The 24,868-nt window shown below is 45.7% G+C and overlaps 1 pseudogene; it reads left to right on the top strand.

Moving 5' to 3' along the window:
• LOC135887579 (zinc finger protein 271-like) overlaps positions 1-24,868 on the top strand; it is a 187,221-nt pseudogene that overhangs the window by 149,535 nt on the left and 12,818 nt on the right.

Raw genomic sequence — 24,868 nt, 5'->3', positions numbered from 1 at the left:
GGGAGAAAAAAAATGTAGCCACAACACCCTAATGTCTCGGACAAGTTCTGTTTGCAATTATAGCTAGCAAAACAAGTAAAGGCTTACAGGCCTAGGAGGCATGAGTGCATGTCTTTGCAAGCGCAGTTTGGTGGTAACCACTCAAGAACACTAATGTCATGTTACACTTAGACTTTGGCTAGCAAACCGCAGTACCGCACAATCCCATATGGCACAGGCTTATAAATCCATTGGGTTTCAGAGAGTGCTGAAGTTCTTTGTGGTCCTCATTGCTTGTTGTCCACTCAGCCTATTTTATTGTCCTGATTTTCCTCCACTTCTGCCAGGTGACTTTAGATGACATTTCATGCAGCAGACATTCTTAGCTGGCTGCCTCTTCCTGGACTTCCAGGCTGTGGTGGGAGGACGAGGGGGAGGGGAATCCACTTTGCCACTTGCAAGACTCAGCATCCTACTCCAACATCTTGATTTTCCCCCCTGAAGCAGGAATTCCAAACAATTGTTCAGATGTCTGGGTAGAGAGAACTTTTTTCCCCCAGCCTGCCTCCGGTAGAACCACTCCATTTACACACATGCTGTTCAGTCACCTAAATATCTCCTTTGCATAAGATGATGGGATCCTACCACTTGCCTGGAAAACTACTTCCTTCTTCCATTCTAATATTTCCAAAATATGTATATCTTCATGGGCGGCACGTGAAACCCCTCCTTCGGGGGTGCTAGACCCCTGGCCCCAGCCCTTCCGCCGGAGATCCTGCCCCTTCTGTCCCCCTCATCTGCCGGAGCCCCAAGTCCCCTCCTCCCCTCGCAGCCAGAGGAGCGCCAGCCCGCTCGCCCCAGCTGCACCAATCCCCCAGCCAGCCCAAGCACTGGCCCAACCCCAGGCCTGTTGGGCGGCCCAAGCACCAGCCTAAGCCACCCTGGGGCCAGGCCACCAGCCGTCCCAAGCCCCAAGCTCCAGGCCGCCAGCCCAAGCTGGGCCCCCGACCACCTTGGGGGAGAGGGAGAGTGAGGATGGGGCCTCAGCGTGGAGCATGGGAGGAGCCACACAGCATGGGTTGGGAGGCTTAGCCTCCCCTGGCCTATTATATCTGCCACCCATGTATATCTGCTATGGCTTCCACAGCCGGAAACAAAGTTAGAGCCAGTTGGTAACTGTGCCCTCACATGATCTCAGCTCTCCCTCCCTCAGCCAGGGGCGGCTTTTTTTAAACACTTTTTTTTCCTTTTAAATAAAATGAATGTTCCTTACCACGGTGTGTGGGTAGGGCTCTCCCGATGCTAGAAGTAGGAGGTCTGCACAGGAGAATTCATAAAGGACTAAATACACATTTCAAAACATTGCAACCCGCAGCCATGTGTAGATGCAGAAAGCAAAGTGGGGGGATTCTTTATTTTTTCCCCTTGCAGCAATACAATTAATATGCTGTCTGTTTCATTCCACCGGCAGGCACTTCTGCTAGGCCAAGCCTCCCACCCAGGACTCTGGGTCCTAAAACTGGTCCACACTGAGGAACATGGAGGACGTTTTCAGGGTTGTGGCATGCAGGAGCAAAGAGCACCTGGAGTTCAAGCGGATGAAGGAGAAATTCCTGGATGAAGAGTGTAGGAACGTGGAACAGGACTGATTGATCCTGGAGTAGATGCTGAATGCATGGGCCAGCAGCAGGGATAGTTCAGTTCCACCACCAGTAGCTGTGCCAGCCACCACGTCTGTGACTGCACCTGTGCATGTGCCAGCACACTCTGCTGTTGACTCTCCTGCATGGCACCATGTCCTGCAGGCAAAGCAGATTTTGGAGAACCCTGATGCCTCCACTGGAATGGACAGGGATGCTCTGGGGAGCACAGCCCCCTGCACAACCCTGTGCAGGCAGTGACCCACAGTGGAAGGTGGGTCACAATGTACTGCCGAGGGAAGGAGAACAGGGTCAGGGACAACACTGGAATCAAAGGATTGGTTGAGCAACACAGCTTTCCTTAACAAAAACAACAAAAAAGTGTCTAGCCCTTCATGGCTGCAGCAAAAAAAAGCCTGAAAATATTAAACTAGTGCACCCTAAAGGCTCAGAAACAAAAAGGCAGATAAGAAGAACCCCAAATATATTTATTTTTTAAAAGTTCATAATTTTTGGTGCACGAGTCATACAGTTTTGATAGTGTATATCTATATTGAATAAAAATTACAGTGCAAATTTGCCTTTGAAAGGAATTTCATACAGGATAGTACAGTGCCCTTACTGAATATATTGGGAAGTTAGTTCTACACTCAAGTGGTGATATGTGAAAAAAGCACAGGGGTGCTGCAAAGAGAGGCAAAACTACAGCCGAGAAAGGCAATCCTCACTGGATCAAAGAAAATGGCAACTCCTGTATGCTGATGACAACCCAAGAACTCAGTCAGCCTTAGTCATATGATCACAAATAATAAACTTGTACTATGGAGAAAAATTGCATATTACAAAATCACAGTAAAAGATAGGAAGTGTTGTACTAGAACTCGCTGTGAGATTCCCCTCTATTCCCCTCTATTCGACATTGGTGAGGCCTCATCTGGAGTACTGTGTCCAGTTTTGGGCCCCACACTACAAGAAGGATGTGGAAAAATTGGAAAGAGTCCAACGGAGGGTAACAAAAATGATTAGGGGGCTGGAGCACATGACTTATGAGGAGAGGCTGAGGGAACTGGGATTGTTTAGTTTGCAGAAGAGAAGAATGAGAGAGGATTTGATAGCTGCTTTCAACTACCTGAAAGGGGGTTCCAAAGAGGATGGATCTAGACTGTTCTCAGTGGTACCTGATGACAGAACAAGGAATAATGGTCTCAAGTTTCAGCAGGGGAGGTTTAGGTTGGATATTAGGAAAAACTTTTTCACTAGGAGGGTGGTGAAGCATTGGAATGGGTTACCTAGGAGGTGGTGGAATCTCCTTCCTTAGCGGTTTTTAAGGTCAGGCTTGACAAAGCCCTGGCTGGGATGATTTAGTTGGGAATTGGTCCTGCTTTGAGCAGGGGGTTGGACTAGATGACCTCCTGAGGTCCCTTCCAATCCTGATATTCTATGATTCTATGGGATTGCTTAAGCTATTTGCATAATTTAATATTAATCATCAATCTTAACAATTATATTGCTCATGATTATTTGCTATTATAATCATTAAAGTAGCAACAGTCAAGTCATCTGCACAAAATGTGAACCAAAATAAATGTTGGAGCTGTAAAAGCAATGAGTCAAAAATAATTGCAAACGTTACATAATTAAAAGGAGTGACGCTACATTGACAGTGGATTACAGGAAAGGGAGGCCAATCCTGGTAATCAGAACTCCAAGAAGTCAAACAAGTGAACTGCTATGAGGCTGGACGTCAGGGCCGTAGCAACAAAGAACGTGGCCCCCTCCGAAAATATGTCTGGGCGGGGCCCCTTACAATGCAGAAACTGGAATGCGGTATTTATTTTGCCACTTTTAGGGGCCCCCTTCCTTGCAGGGCCCCGGAGGGCACTCGCTACGCCTCTGCTGGACGTGCCTGCATGTTACAGCCACAGAAATTGCCAAAGAAGTTTTTTAAACACCCAAACCACATGAAAATGATGATTTATCAGTGTGTTGTGTGTGTTGTGTTCTGTGTGTGCGTTGTATGTGTTGTGTGTGTGCACATGTGCATGTTTGTGGTGTGTGTGTTGTGTGTGTGTGGTTGTTTACAACAATATTCCACTGACTCCGGTCTCCTTCAACAGCTCAGCTGGCCGTTTCAGACAGAGAAGAACTGCCTTGTCTAGGCACGGCGTGACACTGCGCCTTTAACACCCAGGTCTGGGGAGGGGGAGCTGAGATGTTCCAGCCAGCCAGGAGCACAAGCCCCTCCGTTTGGCAGCCCCCGCAGCTAGCTCACCCCCTTTGCAGTAACTTTTATCCCCTCTGCCCCCATCCGGCAGCGCCTGGACCCTGATTTGGCCTCTCTCTGCCTCGCCTTTCCCTGAGCACGCTGCATCCTCCCCCCCCCCCTTTTACCCCCTTTGATGGCCGAAAACAGAGTCTGGGGGGAGTACGGGCAGAGTGAGGGCAGCGGCTTCAGCAGCTGTTACTGAGCATCCGCCTGGCTCCAGCCTCCTGCTCTCCGCCCGCAGATCCGGGGCTGAGCTTCCCGGGTCAGACGCTGCTGCCGCCTCCATTGTGAGCCGGGAGCCCGGGTTGAGCCGCTGCTGCTCCGCAGCGGGGTGTGTGCGGGGAGAGCCCTTCCCTAGCGCCCCTCTGTGCCCAGCCGGGGGGACTTTCTCCGGGGCTGGAACCAGCCCCTGGGGCAGCCCCGGGCTCTGCCGACACCAGCCCCTGAGCCGGAGCCTGCAGGTGAGGGGAGAGACCCGGGGGAAAGGGCTGGGGCCGGACAGGAAAGTGACTCTGCACCAACGGCCCCTCCTCGCCCCAGCTCTGTTCCCGGGCGGGCGGGCGGGGGTCTGCGAGTCCCAGAGCTGCTGCCCTCCCTGATCCCCCCCCAGGCTCTGCCCCCCTGAGCGCTTGCAGGAGCCGAGCCAGCTCCGGGAGAGCGAACGCCCCGGGCCGGGCCAGGGACCGAGTCTCCCAGCCCGAGGGGAGGGGAGAGGGGGCAGGAGGGAGACGGGACAGAGACTGGCAGGGGCAGCAGGGGACGGAGGTTCCCAGCCCTGCCCAGCTCCATTTCCTGCTGCACCCCGGGGCAGATTGACTTTCCTGGGACAAGGGGAGGAGCAGGGAGGGGAAAAGCCAGTTCCTGCCTCTGCCTGGTCCCTGCACTGCTGGGGGGGATGTGCTGCCCTTGGGACAGTGTTAGGGGGATCCCCCAAAGTGGCTCCTGGGATTCCGCTCTTTGGCTGCACAACTTTAGCCTGAAGGGACCAGTTCCTTTGCTTATGGACCTTGGGTCTGATTCAGTCTGGCAAATCGTATGCTCATCTTTAGGGTTGAAAATTTTTGTCCAGGGGTGAATTTATTGTAGAAACATTGAGGAAAAGACACTCAGCCTGTTTTTGAGAAGGGGCAGGATGGGAAAGAAGCACTATGCATAAAAATGTTTAATCGAATTTTCAACAGCCCTTGCATGTTACAAATTTTGGCTATAAACTACATTTGACAGAATTTCTGGCTCAGACATTCTCATCTCTATAATATTCAAAGAGCTGTTTTGATATTGCTTTGTTATAAGGGTTGGTAAATCTCCATTGTGCATATACACTGATTTTTTTTCTTTTTGATATGATTTGTGTACTAACTTCAGATCTAATCCGGTAAACACTTACTTATATGCTTGTCTTTGGCCATGTGAGTGGGCCCATTGACTTCACTTAAATCTCTGTTTTGCCTCAATCGGATTAGTCCTGGTGGGAGAGGCGGCACCTCCACTGGAATAAAGTGACCAGGCCAGGGTCTTGAAATACAAGAGCCTAAAGGTAGGTGTCTAAGTCTGTGTTCAGGCACCTGAATAAAAGGCATTCAGAACTGAATTCCAATGTTTCTGGTTGAGCATTTTGGAATCTCAGATGACTTATTGAGAAAAATGAATGTGGATTTTGGGCAGTGCTTAATTTGTAATGTAAGAGGTGCTCAGGCTCAAGCAATTTTTTTACATTCATAACTGATGCAGCAAGGCCAGAGGTGCAGGGACTATGAACTGCCAAGGCTAGAGGTGCTGGGGCTCAGCCCTGACACAAATTAAGCACTGATTTTGGGACTAACTTGATGTTGCTGATTTTGAAAATCTTTGTGGAACTGTTTCCTCACGTGGCAGAATCTAGAATGTGTCTGCAGAGAAAGAACGTGGGGGGAATTGGGGTGTGAAATGGACTAATTGTCCTTCTCACCCTGATAGGCTGCAGAGTAACATCCAAGTCCAGATTGTCCCATCCCCCAGAGGGAAGGGAAGGGAAATGTCTGCAGTAGAACCAGTGACCTTTGAGGAAGTGGCTGTGTATTTCACAGAGGAAGAGTGGGCTCTGCTGGACGTGAGTCAGAGAGCATTTTACTGGGGAGTCATGCAGGAGAATTATGAGACTGTTACCTCGCTGGGTAAGGATTCCTGTTCCCTTGGGTATTATAAAGTGTGTGTGTGTTGCGAGGGTGGGGGGTGCGTCTGGAGCATCTTGGTCAGTTTATGTGCATGCTTCTTCACTGGTCCCCCAGATTTCACATGATAGTCCCAGATCCCCTGTGTGAGAGACTGGCCCCTCAATACCCCAGGAAAGAAGATGCAGGGACATAACGATGCTAGCCTTCCCATAACTAAGGTTTTCAAGTGGGACAAACTCATTGTTTCCTCCTGTTTCCAGGGCTAACATCCTTTGGAGCCTCCGAGATAGACAAGTGTTTCATGACTCGGCTCTGCCCAGGTCCCCAGCGGCCAGTTTTCAAATGCACTTCTCCATCTTGTTTGTGGTCTGCCTCAGCCAGCTTTGTTAGTGGGAGGCCCCAGATGTTCTCAACTCTCTTCCACCAGCCAGGAAGGGCACGGAGCAGTGTCATGGGGCTGAGCAAGGGTTTATTTATGGTCCAGACGAATTTGGTGGGGTATATTGCTGCAATGGGGGGGGGGGGAAGAGAGAGGAAGGCTGGTCTTTGTGTTTCACACTGTACTCAGACTCAGGACTCTGCGGGGGCAGAACAGGTCTCATGGATGATGGGAAGGGCTGAATGACCATTGACCAGCCATTGGATGTGCCCTAGTGCTCTTCCATCATGACCCCATGACAGAAAGCTTTTTGCTGTCTGTTCCAGACTGAGGGCAGGTGTCTAGTGATTTTCTTTCCAGGCCCTGGGTGGCATTTCCTCTGTTTATTTCTTGGCGACTCATATTTGGGCAGCACCTAAAGGCCCCAATCAGTGATCACGGCCCCTTTGAGCTAGGCACTGCACAGACCCACAGTGAGAGAGTCCCCACCCCAAAGAGCTCACAGTCTAAATCATAGGGTTAGAAGGGACCACAAGGGTCATCTAGTCTTACCCCCTGCCAAGATGCAGGATTTGTTGTGTCTAAACCATCCAAGACAGATGGCTATCCAGCCTCGTTTTGAAAACCTCCAGTGAAGGAGCTTTCACAACCTCCCGAGGCATCTGTTCCATTGTCTGACTGTTCTTATAGTTAGGAATTTTTTCCTGAGATTTAGTCTAAATCTGTTATGCTGTAGTTCGAACCCACTGCCTCTTGTCCTTCCCTCTGTGACAAGAGAGAACAACTTTCTCCATCTTTTTTATGGCAACTTTCAAGTATTTGAAGACCGCTGTCATGTCCCCCCTTCATCTCCTCTTTTCCAAACTAAACATACCCAGTTCCTTCAGCCTTTGCTCAGATGGCTTGCATGCCATCCCTTTGATCACTCACCTCTGGGTCCTTTCCAGTTTCTCGACATCCTTTCTATACGTTGGTGACCTAAATTGGACACAGTACTCCAGCTGAGGCCAAACCAGTGTTGAATAGAGCTGTACTGTCACCTCCCTTGACTTGCACTATGCCTCTGTTAATGCAACCTAAAATTGCTTTGCTTTTTTTGCAACAGCATCACATTGCTGACTTGTGTTGAGGTTGTGATCCACCACAATTCCCAGATCCTTCTCAGCCATGCTGCTGCCAAACCAGTTATCCCTCATTCTGTATTTGTGCATTTGGTTTCTCTACCCTAAGTTTAGCACCTTACATTTGTCTTTCTTGAATTTCATTTTGTTGTCTATAGCCCAGCTCTCCAATTTGTCAAGATCCCTCTGAATTTTAGCTCTGTCCTCCAAAGTGTTGGCAACTCTCCCCCTCCCCCCGCTTTGTGTCATCTGCACATTTGATCAGTATGCTCTATATACCTACATCCGGGCCATTAATAAAGATGTTAAACAACACTGGGCCCAGAACAGATCCCTTTGAACCCCACTTGAGACCTCCCTCCAATCTGACATCATTCCATTAATAATTACTCTTTGTTTGTGGTTGTTTAACCAATTATGTATCCACTTAATGGTAGTGCCACCAAGCTCACTTTTCTTCAGCTTACTTATCAGAATGTCATGTGGGATTGTCAGAAGCCTTGCTGAAGTCCAGGTATATTATGTCCACCGCATTCTCCCATCCACCAAAATAGTTTCCTTGTCACAGAAGGAAATCAAGCTGGTTTGGAATGATTTCTTCTTGGTAAATCCATGCTGGCTGCTAGTGATCACCACTTCATCCTCCAGGTATTTGAAAATTGAATGTTTTATACATTGCTCTAGTAACTTCCCAGGTATTGAAGTCAGGCTGACTGGTCTATAGTTCCCCAGCTCCTCCTTTTTCCCATTTTTAGGCTATGTCTACACTTCCGTGGTAAATCAACCTACACTACGCAACACAACTCCAGCTACGTGAATAACGTAACTGGAGTTGACATACCTTAGGTCGAGCTATCGTGGGGTCTATGCTGCGAGGGGTCAACGGGAGAAAATCTCCCGTCGACTTACCTTACTCTTCTCGTCGGGGGTAGAGTACAGGGGTCGACTGGAGTCGATTTGGCGGGTTTTTACTAGACCCGCTAAATTGATCGCCGGTGGATCGATCTCAGAGTGTCAATCCCTGCCATAGTATAGACCTGCCATTAAAGATGGGCATTACGTTAGCCCTGCTCCAGTTATCTGGGACCTCTCCTGTCATCCATGAGTTTGCAGATGTTATTGCCAGTGACTCCGAGATTTCTTCAGCTAATTCCTTCAGCAGCCTGTGGTGAATAGCATCCGGCCCTGCTGATTTGAATTCATTCTAATTGGCAGAAGATCTCTGACATGTTCTTTATTTATCCTGATCTGCAGCCCTTCCCCTTTATTATCTATGGTAACTTCGCTAATCATCCATGTTATTTTTTGTGAGAAGACTGAAGCAAAGTAGGCATTGAGCACCTCTGCCTTCCTATCATCTTCCGTTACCAGCTCACCTTCTCCACTGAGCAGTGGACCCACACCGTCCTTGATCTTTCTATTTTGCCTGACATATTTATAGAACCCCTTCTTGGTTGTCTCTAACATTCCTTGCCAGCTATAACTCATTCTTTCCCTTGGCTTTCCTGAGTTTGTCCCTACATGCTTGTGCTATTTCCATGTATGCTTCCTTGGACACATGCCCTCCTTCCATTTCCTGAATATATGCCTTTTGGTTCCCTAAGGCTGTGTCTACACTTAAAACCCTACAGTGGCACAGCTGCAGGTGTACTGCTGAAGTGCTTCAGAGAACTCCCATTGCTATAGGTAATCTACCTCCCTGAGAGGCAGTTGCTGGATCGACAGAATTCTTCCGTCAACCTAGTGCTGTCTGCACAGAAACTTAGGTTGGCTTAACTAAGTCGTTCAGGGGTGTGGATTTTTTTACCAGCCCTTAATGTTTTCCTGCTCTGGTTTGTGTTGTGGAGGCGTGTGTGTGTGTGTGTGTGTGAGGAGGGATGGAGGGGTTATAATTGACAGCGATGGAGACTTGGTTGTACCCCAGATACCTAAAGAGTATAGCAACTATGCTCAACTCCTCATGGGAATAAGTTAGGGCCATTCCCTAGGCAGAGTGGTTGCTCAAAAATAGTGCCTCATTGGATCTTTTACGATGTATAGTAAAAAGATCTCACAAAACTAAGTGATTGGGCAACAAAAGGGCAAATGAAATTTAATGTGGATAAATATAAAGTAATGCACATTGGAAAAAAATAACCCCAATTATACATACAATATGATGGGGGCTAATTTAGCTACAATGAATCAGGAAAAAGATCTTGGAGTCGTCATAGTTCTCTGAAGACGTCCACGCAGTGTGCAGAGGCAGTCAAAAAGGCAAACAGGATGTTAGGAATCATTAAAAAGGGGATAGAGAATAAGACGGAGAATATATTATTGCCCTTATATAAATCGATGGTACGCCCACATCTTGAATACTGCGTACAGATATGGTCTCCTCATCTCAAAAAAGATATACTGGCACTAGAAAAGGTTCAGAGAAGGGCAACTAAAATGGTTAGGGGTTTGGAACGGGTCCCATATGAGAAAAGATTAAAGAGGCTAGGACTTTTCAGCTTGGAAAAGTGGAGACTAAGGGGGGATATGGTAGAGGTATATAAAATCATGAGTGATGTGGATAGGGAAAAGTTATTTACTTATTCCCATAATACAAGAACTAGGGTCCACCAAATGAAATTAATGGACAGCAGGTTTAAAACAAATAAAAGGAAGTTCTTCTTCACACGGCGCACAGTCAACTTGTGGAACTCCTTGCCTGAGGAGGTTGTGAAGGCTAGGACTATAACAGCATTTAAAAGAGAACTGGATAAATTCATGAAGGTTAAGTCCATTAATGGCTATTAGCCAGGATGGGTAAGGAATGGTGTCCCTAGCCTCTGTTTGTCAGAGGGTGGAGATGGATGGCAGGAGAGAGATCACTTGATCATTACCTGTTAGGTTCACTCCCTCTGGGGCACCTGGTATTGGCCACTGTCGGTAGACAGGATACTGGGCTAGATGGACCTTTGGTCTGACCCAGTACAGCCGTTCTTATGTTCTTATAGCCCAGTCTCTGTAGGGTTGGGGGAGGGAGAGGAAGGAGCCTTTCTGGGTTTTTCTACTTAGATCATGGATCTCGAAGTAGTAACAGCTCTGACCCTAATGAACAAGATCAACACTTGTTTCCTTGCCCCCCAAGCAGGATTTCCAATTTCCAAATCTGACATGATCTCCCGGCTGGAATGTGAGGAGAAGCCATGGGTCCCTGATCTCCAAGGTTACGAGGAAAAAGAAATCCTGAGAAATATTCACACAGGTGAGGTGACAACTAAATTGACTCAGAAACCATTATTTTTATCCTTGGCCAGTTTCACCAGTTCTGTGTAACCCTATAGCTGCTGCCCTCATCAATATTCAGATGGGACAAGGAGGTGGAATTGGTCACCAGCTCTCTCCCCTCTGTGGAAGGGTTTGTGAGGTGATTCAGCTCCTATTTTATTGGTCCCCAGTAGTCGTTTGGGTATATTTCCCCCCTGTGCCATACCTCTTTTTGCTGTTCTCTGTCTCCCCAGCAAAGGGAGTGATTCCTGTCTGGATTCTCTCTCTGTCCCAGCAGGTAGTGGGACGGTGAGTGGGAACAACGAAGAAAATCTTCAGCAGGAAGGTCCTGATCAAGTGGAACCATACACGATGGTATCGGGAAGAGCCGAAGGGCATGTTTCCCAGAGTCCTGAGCAGGGAGAAGTCCGTGAGAGGAAGCGGAGGCCAGAGAGGCAGCAGAGAAACCAGCCAGGGGGTAGATGGGGTAAATCCACTCAGAGGAGCAGAAGGGTAGAGGAAATCAGAGATATTGTTCAACCGAGAATCCCTGCTGGAGAGGGACCCTTCACCTGCGGTGAGTGTGGGAAGAGCTTCCGTTGGAGATCCGTTCTTATTATTCACCAGAAAATCCACATGGGAGAAAACCCCTATAAGTGCCTGGACTGTGAGAAAAGCTTCAGCAAGAGCTCAGACCTCAATCTTCACCAGAGAATCCACTTGGGGCAGAAATCCTACATATGCACTGACTGTGGGAAAAGTTTCCCTCAGTACCACCTCCTTACTTCCCATCAGAGAACCCACACGGGAGAGAGACCCTACAAATGCCCCGAGTGCGGGAAGAGCTTCAGTCAGAGCTCACACCTTGTCATTCACCAGAGAACCCACACTGGGGAGAGACCCTACAAATGCCTGACCTGCGAGAGATGCTTCGGTGATAGATCGCAATTTAAGACCCACCAGAGGATCCACACGGGAGAGAAGCCCTACAAATGCCCACAGTGCGAGAAAAGCTTCAGTCGGAACTCGTACCTAGTTATACACCAGAGAACCCACACGGGAGAGCGACCCTACAAATGCCCCGACTGCGGGAAAAGCTTCAGTGACAAGTCACATTTTAATACACACCAGCGAATCCACACAGGAGAGATGCCCTACAAATGTCCCGAGTGTGGGAAAAGCTTCAGGAGGCGCTCATACCTGGTTACGCACCACAGAACCCACACGGGGGAGAGACCTTACATATGCCTGACCTGTGCAAAAACCTTCAGTGATCGATCTCATTTTAGAAAACACCAGAGAACCCACACGGGAGAGAGGCCCTACAAATGCCCCGAGTGCGGGAAAGGCTTCTGTCTGCGTTCGGACCTTATTATACACCAGAGAACCCACACGGGAGAGCGGCCCTATAAGTGCACCGAGTGTGGGAAAACCTTCACTCGGAGCACCTACCTTTTTTCACATCAGAGAATCCACACAGGGGAGAAACCACAGAAGTGTTCTAACTAGGGATGGGCCAAGTGAATGACATCTCTGCCGGTTCCCACAATCTCAGCGAGTCAGGCCAGGCTGGAGTGGCCGTGTAATGAGGATATGTAATGGTTATCAAAGCAGAGAATGGAACCACCTTTCTGGGACAGAGTCGTGCAGAGCAGGAGGCTGAGATAATATTTCCATGTTGTGATGGGATTTGATTATTACATCTCAGAAAGCTCTGAATGTCCTGTGATCAGCTCCTACATCTAAATCAATTACCTGCAATTGGCCAGTTCCCCGTGTAGTGTGGGAGCACTCTTGGATTCCTTGTTGACACTAAGCTCTCACATAGCTGCCCCTGTGAGTAATGCTTTCTCTTATCTCTAGTTGACTAGGAGACTCTGTCCCATCCTGGCAGACAATAAGCTGGCCTCAGTTGTTATTCACACCTTTGTCATCTGTTGGCTGGACTACAACGGTGCTATAGACCTGGGAATGAAAGCGTCAGCACTTAGGAAATTCCAGCTTGTACAGAACACTGCAGCACTTCTCTCGACAAAGGCTATGCATGGACAACTCAGGCCTGCCCTCAGTCTCTACTCTGGTTTCCCATAGAATATTGAATCAAGTTCAGGTCTTGATTCTTATCTTCAAGTTGCTTCCTGGCCTGCTAGGGGCAAACCGGTGCCTCAGATGCTGTAGGCATGGGGCTGTGTTTTCATAGGATTTGCATGAGGAGCTGAGGAGCTCAGTGACGATCTGTTCATGTGACACAGGGACCTCAATGGGGTGCCCCATGAAAAACATGCTTCACACAGGCATTTGCAACTAACATTTTATTTACAGCCCCCGTCTCCCCCTCACTTTATTTTATTTTTGCATCAGCAGTTTTGTTCCCAAAGCACCCTCTAACTTAGGTATTTTACAAACAGTTCTTTTATTTATTTATTTTCACAACAGGGCTTTGTAATTTGCTGAAGGAAAAAAAGGTTCAAGATTCTGCATTAAGCATTTATCTGAGGGTCTGATTGTTTCATCTAACACTTTATCTGGGTCTCTAGCATCTGTCCCATTGTTCACCCACTCCACTGCTTGAGCACAATATTCCTGGGTTAAACAGGCACAAATATCTTGGAGTTTTTGGTTCACATCATGTGCAGTCCAGCTCACACAGTCATGGCTGCTCTGGCCTGGGGCATTTATGACACAATCTCGGCAGTCCTCAGACTGCTTCTCTTTCAGACAATGCATGATGATTCCGCTTATGGCAACTTGTACAATCAAAAGAATAACAGTTTGACCGGTTATGGGTTAGCACAGCCTCCATGCCAGATTTCTTCCTCAGAGTTAGATAGTATGTGTCTATAGAATCAGCATCCCCTTTTCTTTTGGTATCCTACGGATGTAGGGGTTCTGGGAGTGCTGCTACACCCCTTGGCTTGAAGTGGTTTCCACTATATACAGGGTTTACAGTTTGGTTCAATGACTCTCAATACCCTCACTATAAAAAATTTTCCTGCACCCCTGCCTATGGAGCATCTGGTTTTGGGCCAGGGCAAAAGCACGCCAGGCCCAAACTGTTTGTTCCTTCATGGCTTTCGGCGGACACATTCTCCCAGATCTCTAAAGAACCATCACTCAGCTGCTGAGAGATTTAAAATAAGAAATGCAGATAAGGCATCATATTAGTTTTTATACTGTGCTTGAAAACCTTTCCTTTGTGTGTCAAGAGACCTCTTCAGATCACAGCTTTTTTTTTTTAATTTGCCTTGGGATAGTCTCACTCCATCGACCTTTCAGCTGGAAGCTGAACACGCGAGTCCACTGAGCTAGCATGGCCAGGTCCTATTATCAGCCCTCTCCAACCCACCCCCCTCTGTTTGAATTGGGGTATCCTGGTTGGGATCTGGAGTGTTAAACCAAAGCTGGGTCAGCGGTCTGGCCTCATGCTCCCCCTCTGCACTATCTAGATAACCTTCATCAGCTGCTCTCCCCGTTGCCCTGCTTCCATGACATGCTTCCAGAGTGGCACGCACTGGTTGTGCCAAAGGTATATTGGTTCCTTCCGTTCCCACAGTTTCCTCTGTCTGGTGTCTCTTCATGAGCTGTTTGAGTGTCAGTGCTGGCGAGGCTTAATTCAAGGGACTGTGAGGAGCCTCCATCTTTAACTCACAGACCTTTTTGAATGGCGTGTCCTCTTTTATATGATGGTTGCACAGTACTTTCTTAGCCAATAGTTTTAGGGACAATGCTTTAAAAGGCCTGGTCTCCTCCCAGGTAAGGAGAAATTTCTGATCAGTGCATAGTGGGATGGAGACCGTTGTAAAAAGGGAAGGAGTGAGGGTGAAGACATTTGAACACTTTGTTTTGTATTTTATAGTTTATACTTGTTGGAAGGTTACAGTTAATTAAAAAACAAAGGCGTACACACCCGTTCCACTGAAAAGGGCCCTATGTGCTTGTATTGGGGGGAGGGTTTATGGAAAGTGGTGTACCCTGAACCAGCTGGCTCCCCTTTGCTTCAAATCTCCTCTTCAATTACACCCTCTTCTACTTCAATTATGCCTTTTAATCCCCCCTTAGTTTCTCTGCATTACAGTTGTACTCCCCATAACACAGTTTTCTGTAATTTCTCACTTGTGTCGTCTACTGTCTTGTATTATTTGACATTGTAAAATATCTAGGGGCTTGTACACACTACCACTTCTGTCAGTGTAACTTATGTCACTCAGGTGTGTGAATAAGCCACCCCTCTGAGCGACATAAGTTACACCAACCTAAGTGTCGGTGTCTACTACCTCTTGTGGAGGTGGTTTTATTATGCCAATGGAAGAACTCTCGCCCATCGACATAAGTGCGTCTTTACCGGATGCATTACAGCAGCGCAGCTATATCAGTGCAGCTGTGCCGCTGCAGCACTTCTAGTGTAGACTAGCCTGAGGTGACACATTGTGTAAAAGTAAAATGTAAAGTGTTATATAAGAACAGGGAAAACTTGACTCTTTAGGACTTCTTCAATGTGATGATAAAAAAGGAATTGTTGCTCTGCACAAATACCACCACAAAGTATCACCAAGTATGTAATCCTCCCAATGATTTTGTTACTGTTGTTTTATTTATTTATTGTTACTATTTCTGATAGGCCAGGACAAAGTGATTAGAAAGATTGGCAAAATAGGGGGAATAAAGCTTCATGAAGCTGGGCAGAGCTTCTGTGTGACAAATGCCTGTGCTAAAGCCTGACAATTAACGAAGAATGCATACAGTAGTTTCACTAAAAAGTATTTCAAACAAATGTCAAATTTCCCCTAAAATCGGAGCCAGCTCTCTTATCCCTATACCCTGTTTTTTCATGTTAAACTTTTAAAAGTTAGGATAGTTTGTATTTTAAAACTTTATTTGATGTGATTAAAAATTGTGTGGTTAGCAGAAGATGGTAGTTGTAGATAAAAGAAAAGTCAGGTAAAGAAGAGGTGGGGGGGGGGGGCATGTTTCTTTAGATGACAGTGCCAAACTGGAGATTATCTCTGTCCCTGTCTTTTACAATTTTGTTTTAATTGTAAAATCCCCCTGTAAATGTGGGGGTGGGTTGTTTTTTTAATACAGTATCCCAGAATTTAAAACTTTCTTCACAATTTCCAAAATTATGAGCCTATTAAAAGTCCTATGTCCTGTATTTGTAAAGAGATTTAGAGAAGTTTTTGTCTGATTGGTGTTTCTTCATACTGGGCAATTCATTTAGGCAAAATTTTAAAAACAAGCTAATGCTATTTTTTTTCCAAGTTGGGATAGTCTCTCTTTTAAACATTGTATTGGCATTTTCATTTAATCAGACGCTTCCTCTTTCCGTAGGACAAAATCATAATGTTGTATGAGAGAGGATTGGGGTGGTGCTAGTAGTTACAGTATTAAAGGCTCTATACAATGTAAAGTTTTATATCTGCACAGGGCAATTAATTCTGTGAGGCCGCTTCAGTATGGTGATAAATAAAATGGGGTGGGGGAGTAATTGTTTTGCAGATAGCTCTATAAAATATTGGTACAAATGTAAAGATGTTGATACATTTTCATTATATCACAGGGCTTTTTTTATTAGTCCAAAGGATCTGGTGTTGGCAGCAAAACGCAGCAGTGTCACAGCACAATTCTCTCAATGTCTTTGCTCCCCATCTTGCTTTTAGGTGTTTAGTCACTGCTATTCTGTGAGGCTCCAATGTGTGTCTCGTGGCACTAACAAAAGTTGTTGTTGCTTTGGAGGTACTTCTCTAAAATATCACTAGACATATAAAGACCAGGAGATTTGGATTATGGTACAGTGTTCTTCATCTGAGTCAGTTATGACCAGTCTTGCGCCTGTATGTATACCCATTCCTCCTGATGCCTTTGGAAGTATTTATATATTTAGTATTTCTGCCCTTCTGTGAAAAAGTGACTAGAAAAATAACAGTGGGAATGTAATGCCTGATGAGGTTGGGGAGAGCTTATGTATGATATGCTTTAACATGGGTAAATGCATGACAACTAACAAAGAATGGATACAAAATTTTCATTGAATAAAAATTTCAAACAATCATGAAAATGTCTCCTAAAATCCTGGGCAACTCTTATCCTCATGCCCTGTTTTTTCATGTTACCTTCAAAAGTTTGGGTAAGTGTGTGAATGTGGATGTTTGCATCTGTTTCATTTTTTTTTATATTTTGCTAAATGTGCCAAGTAAGTTAATGCAAAATATGTACTGCTAAAGCATTTAAAATACATTGAATCTTAAGGACATTTTATTTGTAGCTACTGCCTCTCAAAGACTTAAAATAGAGGTTTCCTTAATGCTCCATTGTTGTTTTTATTTTATTTATTAAATCCAATATGCTAAATGTGGCATATCTATAAAATAGTATGCTCTTTGGCTTGAATATATGCTTGTTTCGGGAAGTAGGAGATAATAGCAGAGAAATTCCTCAGACTTCATTTTGAATAAGCAAGAGTCACTCCACTATTGGAAGCTGCAGGTCACATGATATTTATGGAGTATATGCAACCAAAAGTAGGGGAAAAGTCAGCAGATCATAACTCTGAGGTAAACGACAGCACTGAGCATTTGTGGAATGTTGGTATTGAGCATGTGCAGTAAAGCTCACAAAAAACACCAGGCCATTCAAACAAACGTGAGTGTAGTATACTGGGGGAAAAAAGGCATCTAGAATGTTTTGACAGGACAGTATAAAAGTCGATGTGTCAGTGGGTAGCAGACAGTGCAGATAGAGCTGAGGAGAGAAGAGTGGACAAGAGGAGTCCCGAAGAAGGCAGCAGCAGCAAGCAGCGACACCAGAAGGAGTCCTGTGTCAGCAGACAGAGTAAACCTGCCAATTATAATTATAGTATAGTACAGCATAGTATAGTGTTAGTGAGTACGTGTATATGTCTGGGTTAAGAAAGATGTATGAGTGTGTGTTGATAGTGAAAGAAATGTATGAGATTTAAACCATTTAAAAACTGCTGTTAGCAACCTATGACAGACTGGCCATCTGTAACAGGGTGCAACCACTTAGAATCATTTCAAACAATAAGGTCATATGGTTTGGGGTGCTCTTTTACTTGTTATATGGGATTTGTGTTTATAACATCAATAAGGGGATTGTTAGTTTGTTATTGTATTAAGGATTCTTATTATTTGCACCAATAAAAAGGTGCCTTGTTTTGGAAAAGAGTACTGCTTGTCAGTCATTTATCGGAAGGCTGTATCTGTGTCCTCCAGGTATTTCCTAGCTCCCCTGGAGACCCATACCTTGGGAAAACAGATTGGTTAATATTGAATGGTTTTTAGGGAACTCTTGATGAACTCTGGGTGGGACAATAGGTGAGCTTATTCTGGGAGTACCCTAAATCTGTTTTCAAGGTAACAGAGAGATGGGAGCGAGGGGGGATGATGGTGGTACAGATGTGTGTGTGGAGGAAGGACATACATTGTTAAATCCTCCTGGAAATGAGGGGTTTGTGTGATATTGCTATTCCCTGCAACCTAAACTTCCTTCACAATTGACAAATGATGTCCCTGTGAACTATTTTTACAATTTGTTTGTGCTTGTGTATTCTGAGGAATACATTTGGGTGAGACTTTATTAAAATTAAGAGTTTCTAATACAGCTTAAGCTAAAAGGTGCTAATTTCCAATAAATATAAAAGGTTGCCAAGAAATATGTTATTTTGAATAAATAGAATAAAGGGAAATTGGAATAAAGTTTGGGCATGTAAGTCCATTGGGGGGGGGGTCTTACCAGTTTTTAAAGACTTGTGTAGAAAGAGGAAAATGTAATCCAGGATTAAACCAAAAATTATTAAATGTACATAGATATGGTAAAAAGTTTGATCAAGAAATCTGTATACATCCCCTGTTTGATTGGTATTTTAGCTTTAATTTATATTTTAATATGTGGTGCTGAATAATGTGAAATGTGATGCAGTTTAGTATTCTATGATGTAGAAGTCTGCAAAAATCCTGTGGTTAGAGAAGCACCTTCTTATTGGCTCAGTGGCAAGCTCCCAGAGCAGGCTTTTTTGTCATTTGGCTGGAGACATTCTGTGGGTGTGATGGTCTCTCAGAGGGCCCAGTACTGAGAGTCATTTTGTTACCCTTCTATATACATGAGAGAGAGACTTGCTGGCGATTGGCTGGGTGCCAGCTCCCTGACACCCTGCAGTCTATGGTATGCCCACACTTTGAATACTATGTGCAGGTTTAGTCATCCCATCTCAAAAAAGATATATTAGAATTGGAAGAGGTACAAAGAAGGGCAACAAAAATGCTTAAGAGTATGGAACAGCTTCCATATGAGGAGAGATTAAAAAGACTGGGACTGTTCAGCTTGGAAAAGAGATAACTAATAGGGAATATGATAGAGGTCTACAAAATTGTGACTGGTGTGGAGAAAGTAAATAAGGAAGTGTTATTTACTCCTTCTCATAACACAAGAACTAGGGATCACCCAATGAAATTAATAGGCAGCAGGTTTAAAACAAGCAAAAGGAAGTACTTCACACAACACACAATTAACCTGTGGAATTCATTGCCAAGGGATATTATAAAGACCAGAAGTAAATGGGGTTCAAAAAAGAACTAAATAAATTGATGGAGATTAGATCCAGCAATGGCTATTAGCTAAGATGGTCAGGGATGAAACCCCATGCTCTGGGTGTCCCTAGCCTCTGTTCACTAGAAGCAGGGACTGGACGGCAGGGGATGGATCACTTGATGATTGCCTGTAATGGGCATGTGGTACTAGGTGTGTGAACTCACGAGCTTGAATCACAGGGGGAGGGGCACCTACCTGCTTGTCAGCATTTAAATGGGAAGGTGATATTGGGTTATGATGAACCCAGCACAGTAGAGAGCACATAGGTAAACAGACAGTCTGATCTAAGTGTGAAGCAGTGCAATATGGGATAGCGGGGGGGGGGATTGTCAGAAGAAGAGTAGTTATTCTGAATTAGGGATACGTCCATATGAATCTCAGATTGAATTAGAAAAACCTCACTTCTTCAGATGCATAGAGTGAAAGTTACAGATGCAGGCATTATATATGACACATGGAGAGCAGGGAGTTTCTGAAGTTTTTTTGTTCAATGATAGTGACTTTTAAATCTGTAATAGAAGATTCTATTCTATTCTAAATCTATTACAGATTTAAAAGTCACTATCATTGAACAAAAAAACTTCAGAACCAGACTTCAAAGAGAAACAGCAGAACTAAAATTCATTTGCAAATTTAACACCATTAATCTGGGCTTGAATAGGGACTGGGAGTGGCTGGCTCATTACAGAAGCAGCTTTTCCTCTCCTGGAATTGACACCTCCTCATCCATTATTGGGAGTGGACTACATCCACCCTGATTGAATTGGCCCTGTCAACACTGGTTCTCCACTTGCGAAGTAACTCCCTGCTCTCCATGTGTCAGTATATAATGCCTGCATCTGTAACTTTCACTCTATGCATCCGAAGAAGTGAGGTTTTTACCCACGAAAGCTTATGCTTTAAGGTGCCACCAGACTCCTTGTTGTTTTTGTAGATACAGACTAACATGGCTACCCCCGAGACTGAATTAGCTAGATCTTCCAAAATGTATTAATTAATGTGGAGTAAAATGTTAGAGAAATTGAGGAGGGGAGAATTTTGTGTGTGGACACAAGGCAGTTTATGCCAAGTCTTCCCCACCCCCCTAAATTAATCTGAAAAAAAAATCCCCATATCGACCAGCTCTAAGTAAAGGGAAGGGAATAAAAGAAATTCTGAGTGTGGGTTGGGGAGCATCTGTTAATTCCTTTAAATTTAAAATGCCTTAACAGTTTTTCCATGACTCCACATAAAAGACTTACAAAGGTGGGGAGAGGGGGGCATAGTCACTCATATTGACTATATACCAATGCTAGGAGCCTGGGTAACAAACTAAGAGGAATTAGAATTACTCATTTATGAGTATAACTTTGATGTAGTTGGTATTATTGAAACCTGGTGAGATAATTTGCACTATTGGAATGTTACAATCAATGATTATAACCTCTCTGGGAAGGAGCAAGTGGGCAAAAACTGTGTGTGTGTGGGGGGGGGGGGGGGGGGACTTGGCATCCTATGTCAAAAATAACATTACTTTGTCAGAAGAAAATGATGTTGAATGTTTATGGATCAGTGTCTGAGCAGATCAAGCACAAGATGGGGTACTAGTTGGTGTCTGCTACAGACGACCACATCATAATGGAGAACAGGATGACTGGCTTCTCACACATGTCTAAGTCCTGTGGCTTAAAGCCTATAAGAGAAGGGAGGTAACTGAATGAGCTCTCTGCTGGCATCTGCTGGGGAGCAAAGGCAGTGGACTGAGCAAGGCAGTGCCTCATTTGCATATTAACTGCAGCTAGTTTGGGGACATTGGAGTATAATTTGACTAAATTTTGTACTTGGGGTCTATATATTTGAGTACCCTGTTGAGAACCCAACTGGGCAAAGCCTGGACAATGACTGAGTATGAGGTCACCCTGATCGAAACTGATGTTTGTCACTGGGAATAGCTCTTTGGGTGATAGAGACTCTGCTGCGGTCCTAAGGCTACTGGTCTCCTTACACCTGGAAAGCTAAGCTAAGAGGTGTAATTGCTTCATGTGGGTAAAAGTCACCAGAGATTCCAGTTGTCTAGATGCTGGTAAGCAGAGGTGGGAGCCCAGCAGCAGTTCTGCACACCTGAGCAGCTGCCAAAGCACAGCAGCCATTGGATTCACCCCCAGGCCCCAGCCTGTGTCAGAGAGCAGTTGTGTGAACAACACAGGGAGCAGGAATTCACAGCAACCATTTGTGTCAGCCTAGTGACTCTGGTGGGGCCTCCTCCCCCCCCCCCCCAATAAAGTTAAGAACATAAGAACTGCCATACTAGGTCAGATCAAAAGTCCATCTAACCCAGTCTTTTGACAGTGGCCAATGCCAGGTGCCCCAGAGGGAATGAACAGAACATGTAATCAGGGCCGGCTTTAGCAAGAGCGGGGCCCGATTCCTGGGGGCGGGGCTTGCTGCAAGCCCCACCCCCAGGAATCGAGCCGCGCTCCGGCCGGGGTTGCCGGGCTTGCCGGGCTTGGGTCCGGCCCGGAGCCGCACGGGCCGCGCCAGGCCGGAGCTGCGCTGCGGGGGCTGGGCCAGGCCGGGCCGGAGCCATGGGGGCCGGGCCGGAGCCGCGCCGCGCCGCGGGGGCCGGGCCGGGCCGGAGCCGCGCCGCGGGGGCCGGGACGGAGGCGCGCCGGACCCGAGCTGCGCCGCGGGGGCCGGACCCGAGCCACGCCGCGCCACGGGGGCCGGGCTGGAGCCAAGCCGGGCCAGAGCCGCTGGGGCCTGCGTGCTCGGCCGGAACCGGGGCCAGACTGGGCCGCGCCTCCCCGGAGCCCTTCTCACGCCCCCCGCCACCCCAGCTTACCTGGTGCTGCCTGCCCGCCCCTGCTTCTTTTCAGACTTCCCGCGAACCTCTGATTCGCGGGAAGCAGGGGAGGAGCAGGGGGCGGAGCATTCAGGGGAGGAGGGGGAAGTGTGCTGAGGGCGGGGTGGAGAGCTGCAGCGCGGGGCCCTCGCAGCGTGGGGCCCAATTCAGCCGAATCGGCTGAATCGGCCTAAAACCGGCCCTGCATGTAATCATCAAGTGATCCACTCCCTGTCTCCCATTCCCAGATTCTGGCAAACAGAGGTTAGAGACACCATTCCTGCCCATCCTGGCTAATAGTCATTGATGGATTATCTGTGATGAGTTGGGTCACAGAAACCCCCTTGGGACTGCCACCTAATGTGCTGAGACTACCTCTGAGCCCATTTTCCCTGGCAGCTTGGGACTTCAGTACCCTGTCTTGTTGAGCCAGACACGCTAGCCTGCTGCAAACACAGACCCAGGTCTGAACTACGTCCCCCACAAGCTGCGGACTTAACTGAAAACAGCTTAAGAAGTGCTCCTGTCTCTAGCACCCAGATACCCAGTTCCCAATGGGCTCCAAACCCTAAATAAATCCGTTTTACTCTGTATAAAGTTTATACAGGGTAAACTCATAGATTGTCCACCCTCTATAACACTGATAGAGAGATATGCACAGCTGTTTGCTCCCCCAGGAATTAATTACTTACTGTGGGTCAATTAATAAGCAAAAAGTGATTTTATTAAGTATAAAAAGTAGGATTTAAGTGGTTCCAAGTAATAACAGACAGAACAAAGTAAATTACCAAGCAAAATAAAATAACACACAAGGCTAAGCCTAATATAGTAAGAAACTGATTACAGATAAATCTCACCCTCAGAGACGTTCCAATAAGCTTCTTTCACAGACTAGACTCCTTTCTAGTCTGGGCCCAATCCTTTCCCTTGGTACAGTCCTTGTTTCAGCTCAGGTGGTAGCTAGGGGATTTCTCATGACTGCAGCCCCCTTTTATAGCTTTGGCACAAGGTGGGAATCTTTTGTCCCCACCCCTCCTTCTAATGGAAAAGCCCCAGGTTTAAGATGGATTCCAGTACCAGGTGACATGGTCATATGGCCTGAGACCCCAACCCTTGATTCTTCCCGGCCTGACTCACAGGAAGGCTTGCAAGTAAACAGAGCCATCTACAGTTAATTGTCCTAGTTGATGGGAGCAATCAAGATTCTAAACCACCATTAATGGCCCACACTTTGCATAACTACAAAAGGATCTCAGTTATATTTCATATTTCTAGTTTCAGATACAAGAATGATACATTCATACAAATAGGATGAACACACTCAGTAGATTATAAGCTTTGTAATGATACCTTACAAGAGACCTTTTGCATGAAGCATATTCCAGTTACATTATATTCACACTTATTAGCATATTTTCATAAAATCATATGGAGTGCAGCATCACACTATCCTCCATGAATTTATCTAGTTCTTTTTTGAATTTCATTTGTTTAAATCTCTGTGCTTGCAAATAGGAACAGATTTGCCTGGCAAAGGCACCCGAGTGATTTAGAGGTTCCTAGATTACTCGGTGGGGGCTTGAGACAAAATTGAAGAGAATCCCCTGAAATAAGGACCTGGCCCCTGCTGGTGTGTTGGCAGAAGAGTTACACACCTATCTACAATGTGTAGGGGGAAAAAACCCTGTGTGATCATGGGAGATTTCAGTTTGAGTGACATATTCTGTAGGTCTCATGCTGCCAGTACTAAAACACAGTGTTTAATTTGTAATGAAAGAGGTGCCGGGCTCAGGCAATATTTTTACATTCATAACTGATGCAGCAAGTCCAGGGGTGCTGGAGCTATGAACTGCCACCAGAGGTGCCAAGGCTCAGCCCTGGCAAGCCCTGGCAAAAATTAAGTACTGCTAAAACATCCCTGGGAATTTCTAAATGTAATAGATGGCAATTTCCTAACCAAAATAGTGTTGTAACCAACATAGGGGAATTTTTTTTTTTATCAGACCTTGTCTTAACTGATAAAGAGAAACTGATCACAGAACTAAAAGTTAATGGAAGCTTAGGCACCAGTGATCATGGCTTGATCACATTTATAATGCGGAAGCAGAATAAAATCCAGACCAGTGAGATGTATACTTGGTACTTTAATAGGGCCAATTTTGCAAAGCTGAAAACAATTATGAGCCAAATCAGCTGGGAGGAAGAATGTAATCAGAAAAATGTGAATGATATTTGCAAATCATTTAAAAGCATCTTACTAAGTGCCCAAAAAGCCACAATCCTGCAATCAAGGCAGAAGGCCACACTGGTTAAAAAAACAACTTGGTTTAATGGGGAAGTGAAGGCAGCTTCAAAAAATTATAGATAGATATAAAACAAATGGAGGAAAGAGGAAGTTGATAGTCATACATATAAAGCAGAAGTTAGGAATTCTACAAAAATAAAAAGGAAGTCAAGGGACACAAGGAGAAATCTAGAGTCATTAGAGTCAAGAAGGAGCTTTTTAAAAAAAATATTAGAAACAAAAAGAATCATGAGAAAGGTATTGGTGCATTACTAGATGGAAATGATAGAATTATCAATAATAATTCAGAAAAAGCAGATATGTTCAATAAATATTTCTGTTCTGTATTTGAGGGGGAAAAAATCATCATGTGGCGGTGACAAC

This window comes from Emys orbicularis, chromosome 13 (genome assembly GCF_028017835.1).
Source record: "Emys orbicularis isolate rEmyOrb1 chromosome 13, rEmyOrb1.hap1, whole genome shotgun sequence".
NCBI lineage: Eukaryota > Metazoa > Chordata > Testudines > Emydidae > Emys > Emys orbicularis.
Note: the sequence above shows the minus strand (reverse complement) of the source record. Positions and strands in the feature narration are given on the sequence as shown.